Source organism: Acyrthosiphon pisum, chromosome A1, assembly GCF_005508785.2.
Source record: "Acyrthosiphon pisum isolate AL4f chromosome A1, pea_aphid_22Mar2018_4r6ur, whole genome shotgun sequence".
NCBI classification, from domain to species: Eukaryota; Metazoa; Arthropoda; class Insecta; order Hemiptera; family Aphididae; genus Acyrthosiphon; species Acyrthosiphon pisum.
In genome coordinates, this window is record NC_042494.1 from 3,137,514 (window position 1) to 3,144,993 (window position 7,480).

Genomic DNA, 7,480 nt, shown 5'->3' on the forward strand with positions numbered 1-7,480 from the left:
GTTATGATTCAAGCCGAAGTCTATCAGCCGCGTCCTCTGTTATTAATTCTAATTATATTGGTTATATTATACTAACCTAACCAAAAACAGGTGCTGAACGTGAGCGAAACTTTCGAGCTCGAAAAAGAGAACAAGCACTCGAAAACTGATGGAAAATTATTATCATTAACATCTTCAACTAGACTGCGGAAAGAAGTTTCACTTCCCACGCGCGTACTCGTGACATACATACTTTTTTTTATTTAAATCCATTTACTTGTAATACGATAAGTACCTACATTTGATGTACAAATGTATAATATAAGATCTTTTAAAGTTATAAAGATTTATTTCAGGTAAGAAAGAGAAAGTCACCCATATGTACATCTACAATATCTGTAGTGAATGAGTTAGGTATATTGTATTAAATATTTCTGATAACTGTATTTTGAAAAAGAATTTGAATATTTCGTATACGTTATAATTAATGTAATTAACCAAATCGTTGATTTATTGTTAATGATATTTTACTTTGTTATCAAAGAGCATTGACAGTAAATATGTATTCATTTTTGATACTAATATATTTTTAAATTTGTATATAGAATAAAATCAAAATAAAATATTCTATAAATCATTATATATTTTATAACTACCAAAATTAACTGGCTTAATAATATGTTTAAGATTTAAATGTATCTACAAAATTATAACACAAAAGTGAATGAAAAAAATATAACCTAAACTAGTTAAATAAAGTTATTAAGTTAATAGTAGTTAGGTAACAAACAATATCTTTAACTATTTATAAGTTCAAAGCTAATATGGACACAAATATTAATTGAACACAGTAAAAACAATTTAATTATTAATTTTTGTATTTACTACTTTGGTTTCGCAACTTAATTTTTTTTTTTAATAATAACTACAAATTCTTAAATTCATCCTACTGTATATTGCTTATTATTGCAAACTAGGTATAGTGGTTTAGGCCATTACAAGGTTGTGTCAACTACATTATTAAAACCAGTAATATTTTTTTGTTTATTAACATAAATATGTTTTTTGGCTGGCTAAAAACTTTTTTTTTGACCAATTTTTTCGAGGCAGATTTTTGTAACGCTTATACAATTTATTATTGAGACCATGGTAAACTTCCTCAGCCCAAATAAAAAAAAACATATAGATTCATATATATTATTCATTGCAGAGAAAAAATATCAAGTAACGTGCTACGTTATTATTTTTTTATTTAAAATCATTGCATTATACAGAAAAGATTAAACAAAATAAATATTGATTCATTGTAATGATATAATTTATATTTCATATAATATATTATGTGTTGAATTGTGTCAAATAAATATAAGGTATGTCTGAATTCGATAACTATCAACATATGATTTTTCAGATTATTGGTTAAAGCTTAAGTAAATAGTAATCAGGTATTACAGATACCTATGTTGTTTACCAGTTTAGTTATTAAGTTAAATAATTAGTAAGTTATCTAACTAGTTGTAAGTTAAAAAGGAAAAAATACTTTTTAACTTGGTTTTAACTAAAGTAAGTAAATTTCCACTTTTGGACTATTATATGTAAACATTTAAGACTTAAACTGACCTCGAGAATCCACGCCATGATAATATTATGTTTAATATGCTCAAATAAAATGTATTAATACAGGCAAGTGCTATATTTTATCATAATTTTTAAATTGCAATACAGTGTGCAGGGAATTTAAAGGCAAAGTCCTCGACTCATGTTATAATTATTAAAAATTAGTTTGGTATTGCCATTACATTAAAACTAAGTGTCAAAGTTCAACTTAATGAAGTAGATCTCTATTTATTTAATGTATACAAGCCACCCCTGACGGACAAATGACAAATATTGTGATTTAGTTTATAATCCTTTTTCACCTTTGCCGATACGCGCATAAAAAATATATAGATACTTGACAAAAGCTTAACGGAGTCGCTCGCGGCTCTTCGAAATTAAATAATTATATATAGGTATTTATTATAATTTGCGTTGTCATAATATTTTTGACATTCATCGACGTGCTGGATGAATTGATTTTTCTATTTGTAGCTTAAACACAGATGCATAGAAAACTTACTATTATTGTATTTTTATTTTATGTACCGGTACATTATAACGGGTTTTTCTCATCGATTAATTACACCGATAGTCAGCAACTATAAAATATATTATACCTACTATAACAACTCCATTGTCAATGCAGGATTTAAAATCTGATCTCTTTGTGCTTCATACAATATGTAACGATATGTATTATTATTTTAGCACTTCAATAGTTGCTAGACATAGACATTGGTGTTTGACGTTGTGCATACAGTAAAAATGTTGTTTGAAACGTGTAACAGATTCGGTGAGTTGATAAGAAACATTTTTTTTCATGGATGAAAGCTATTATAAAGGTTATAAATATCGTGGTTTATATGGTGATGGAGGATTCATTGAATCAGAGCACATTTTATTTTTATAAACACATTATATTATAATATTTATTCTTTTTATGAATATAATATTATTTTAGATTCTGATAGGAGCGATGGATGTGTATTATTATAATATAATATTATGGTTTAGAACGATGAGTTATTTTTTTGTACCAGAGCCACATTTCACGGCTTAATATATTTATACCGGGTTGCCTGAAACATTAATGGTTCAATAAAATGTAATGGACCAATCATAGGCCACTAAACTATGTTTAAGGGACCCTCAGCAGTTAGCTCACTATTGATTCAATAAATGTTTAATGATTGTTCATGCAACCCGGCATGCATGTCGCATAGTGAATAACAACATTGTATGATATTATAATATAATTACATAATTTATTCGATTTTTTCGATTTTTTCGTCAAAAGTTAGTTTAAAATACCATATTACTATAATAGGAAATAAATTATATTTATAGTAAAATGTAAATATAATACATTTTAAAATATCTTTAGAAATAGATGCTGCCTCCTCTTAGTATCATTCATCGTAAATGTAATGATTTATCATTATATTCAAATTAAACACATGCATATTATGTCGTGATCTAGGTAGTTACTCAATGAAGAGGTACACTCGAAACTTGTTCTTTCCAGTGTCTTTCCCAGTTTAATTACCCACGATTTATTAGTATTTTTCAATATCGTACAACGTATACGTTTTATTTAAATTGCGTAAACAAGCCACATTATTAGTTTATAAAACGTACTGTGCATTTAATTTATTAATAATAATTTCCTACGCTTCGCAGACCTATAAGTAATTGAGAATACAACGATTTTATCAGATATTTAAAAATATAAAATTATAAGCTGCAAATTCATTACAAGGATGGTAAATTACTAAACGATTAAATGAATCAGAGGTTGACGGAAACAAAGAATTATTTCTTACATAACATCCATTGCGTTACCTATACAATTTAAATTCGCCTAAGAATAATTAGTAATAATAATAATATAATGCATGTACTGCATTTAATTAATTAATATGTATTTTAATGTAGATACCTATTTAAGTAGTATTTTAGTTTTTTTTTATTTCAGTAGTTTTGACAGTTGGAAATTTAAACTATAAATTGTAGATTGACTACAATTGTGATTGTAAAAAAATTCAAATATTAAATATTAATTGTGAAAAAGTGCTTCAGATTGTAAATTATACTTACATAATATTATATTGCAGTTTTAACATGCAATTCATACATTTCCCGATAATTTACGAATAAATCACGTAAAACGGTAAAGCACCTGCAGATATGTAAAATTAACAGTTGACACTGAATGTAGATGGTATAGATAAATACGTATGTACTATTAGTCAAACGACAATAATAATATGACATTACTTTACCATATTATACAATCTTTCTTTGTCTACAAAATATGAAATGTCTCTGCTTCTTTAAAAAATCAGCATATTGCAGTGTTCATATATTATATTGAATACATATCCAAAATCGAAAAAAGTTTACTATTATAGGTGCTTAAGAGATGATGTTATAGTATAGGTATATTTATTTATATCAAATGTGATTAAAAGTCCAGAACGTACTATGGTGCAACCCGTAAAAAATTAAATTAAATCTTACCTTAAATATTCGTGCGGAAATTGATTATGTTTCAAAGTCTTGATAAAACGACAGGCGCAAATAAATTTGTTAATAATATATTATACAATTATTTTTTACGACGGAATACTTAGCACCACTACCTAAACTATTATGGTTCCGTACGTTACGATTCACGAGTAAAATGCGCCACCTTGGACTCGATCAGGTCATCATCAAAATGATAATAATAAGTACTCCTTCGAGCAAAGTTTCATACACAATTAAAGCACCATCCGGGTTGCATTATTTATTTTACATTTACTTTTTATCATTATAGTTTTATTGATTCCCTCTCTGCTCGCACTTCTGCGTAATATTATACGGCTTAATTCTATACGACAACTACTATTATCATAATAAAGAAGAACTGAATAAAACCGGCTTAAAAACTATAAGTAATCAGACGTGTTACAACTTTACCTAATTGTTAAATATTTGTTCATTCGAGGTGAAAATAAATCATTTCCGGCCAACGTCGAAACGGAATCTAACGAAATCACGTGTACGGCAAAATCGACGGTTCCAGAGATGTCGTGGAGTAACTCGACGACGGATCTTCCTCTACCGACTGCCGTTACACGAACATGACTTTCGCAGTACGTCTCATATCGTACACAATTATTGCAGAACTGCGTGTTCAGTTGAACGACCTTCATCAATTCAACCTGTTTCCATTAGCCTACTCCCCACTTAGCCGATTCGAAAATACGTGGCAGGGTCTAAATCGCAAGTAGATTTAATAAACAATAATAATAACACATTTTAAGTTTTCGTTTTATTTATTAATTATATTGCCTAATGTTTTGTAGTTTTTGTTTTTATAAATTTGTTCGTATAATAACCCGTAAATCAAAAATTAAAATAACATTTCCCACTTAAAATTATAAATGGATAAAATTGTATGTATTGTGGTTTTATTTTAATACAATTAGTAATTAAATATTAAGCATATTATACATTAATTCACAAACTTATAAACTACCTATAAGGATTCAGTGATTATCGCGATTATTATTTTATTTACCTACACCTTAGTAATATCGTGTTCGGTTGAAAGTAAAATTAAACCAGAAATTATCTCTGTACTATGAATTATGATTCAATATGTATACCAGGTGATAGACTGTTTTAGTTCATAAAATGTTGATATGCATCACTGACCGCTGTAGTATACCAGTGTTTATGCTGAACATTTGAAAACATGCAATTGGTATCTAATAAACAAGACATTGAGGAATCTGATCGTGTATAGACACTAGACACAATACCCTTTTATCATATTTAGGTAAATGAAGTTCGTTAGTTGATAAGAACCACTCAACCACTGCAGTTACAGAATGCAAGGAATTCAATTATTGTCTTATTACCATATATATAGTTGATTTACAGTTCGGGAATGGTATGTAATTCAATATAAAATGTAAATGAGACATTATATCATAGTATATGATCCAATAAGCCAACTCCGCGAGGACATTTGAGAATATATAAATATCGTATGTGTTTATGTGTTATATTCAATTCAATATAATAATTATAATAAGTGACAGGAAAAATATAAGAATAAAATTTAATAATGAATACAAATAATATTTTCCTAGTATAAAAATTATGTGCCTACCGTTACGGTAGTACAGCGTTTGTCTGGGTAACATTTTATAATCATTTTTTTTTTTTTAACTCAACCAACACATCCTCATTGTGAAACGCATCATCATTGTTAAGACCACTTATCTCAGACTTGTTGTGTGTATATTTTGGCATGTCCATCTTCGGCATGATATTTTTATATAGTGTCACTATAATATATATGACGTGTCACACGACGTTTTATAATATTAAATGCTAATTCCGTGTGTCTATCCGCATCGCGCGTAGGTATAATACTTTTACATATTAGATTTTTTAATCTTTCTATTCCGATAAAAAGTTTAACAAATCATCATGGTTTGTAAACACTAAACAGAATAATATGTGATGTAACATTATAATATAGTTAATATAAGTAATTTATTGTACGTCCATACGAGTGCGACTGTTTAAGAATTGAATGCATATATATATAGCTTGATAACAGGATGTTAAAATTTAAAATTATATATGTAGACTGTAGGTATATGACGTATAATATGAATTTATTATCTATATTATTACATAATAAGGAAATTAAATCATTCGTCTGGCCCTAATCATTATATATATCATTGTATATAAGCTGCATAATACCAATTAGCTATTGTTTAAGGGTCCTCGTCGGAAGACCGTCCATCAAAGAAACAATCGTTACAATATTCTGATAAAATAAGCTGATTACATCAGATTAAACCAGCTGTAGGATTACGTTTCATTTTCCTATAAAAAAATATAAGGAACTGCATAACCGGAGCTACAACTATTTAAATATTTCAGGTGGTAATGAAAACTGAGTAACATTTTAAAACTTCTATGACATCCGTATGCCGTTTAAAATAATTTTATTTATAAATAAAATTATCAAAATTATTATGTTTTTAATATCATATCTTATAAATGTAATGGTTTTATTGAAATTATATTTTTTAAAACAAATTACAGAACTTTTTAAATCATATGTTATCTTTGAACTTAAGCCATTAATCTATATGTTATATTATTATACAACCAATAGAACTATAATAAAACATTTAATGTGATTTAGTTTTGATTAACTAACGTTAATTAGGAATATTATAAACTCACATAAAAAAAGTAATGTGGTTCTAAGCAATGATACATATTATAATTAGTAGGTATACTAATGTTACTTAAATTATTATACAGAATCGAGTATATTAAATTATGCAATTGGCGTCAATATTATTCCATTACTGCAAATGATTCAATGTCTAAAAGAAGAAAAAAGTTTAAAAATATTCTGTAATATCATAATATTATTATAAGTATGCAACACAGAATAATTCATTCGATAAACAACAGTCAACGTTCGTTTCGCACTTAAGTTAATTTTTGAAATTTTCCGAAAAATATTTTTTACAAGCACCTGTAAAGTTGCAACACTAAATTACATGTACCTACTAATATAGAATCTTTAAAATACGAATATAAAGATAGGTATCTAATAAAAAATATTGTTAAAAAAAAAAAATATTTTTCAATTTTTTGTGACTGCTATAGAGGAACCACTTCACATTTCCATCACTGCTTATCTATAAAGAAAAGACCATAGTTTATTATAGCAAATTAAAAAGTAGCCACTGGTTATAAATTAACTGTATCAGTACCTATACAGTATCAGTATCTAATGTCAGTATCGTTTTCACAAGATTTTATACATAACCCCATTGCTAATCAAAGTAGGTACCTATTTATGTATTTAAATGTA

The 7,480-nt window shown here is 27.2% G+C and overlaps 1 protein-coding gene across 1 annotated transcript in view; it reads right to left on the bottom strand.

Moving 5' to 3' along the window:
- LOC100161286 (solute carrier family 46 member 3-like) overlaps positions 1–4,340 on the bottom strand; it is a gene marked incomplete at its 3' end in the record, with an annotated part of 46,682 nt that extends 42,342 nt beyond the window's left edge. The window contains 1 exon segment of the mRNA NM_001163137.1: positions 4,099–4,340.
- Between the last annotated feature and the right edge of the window lie 3,140 nt (positions 4,341–7,480).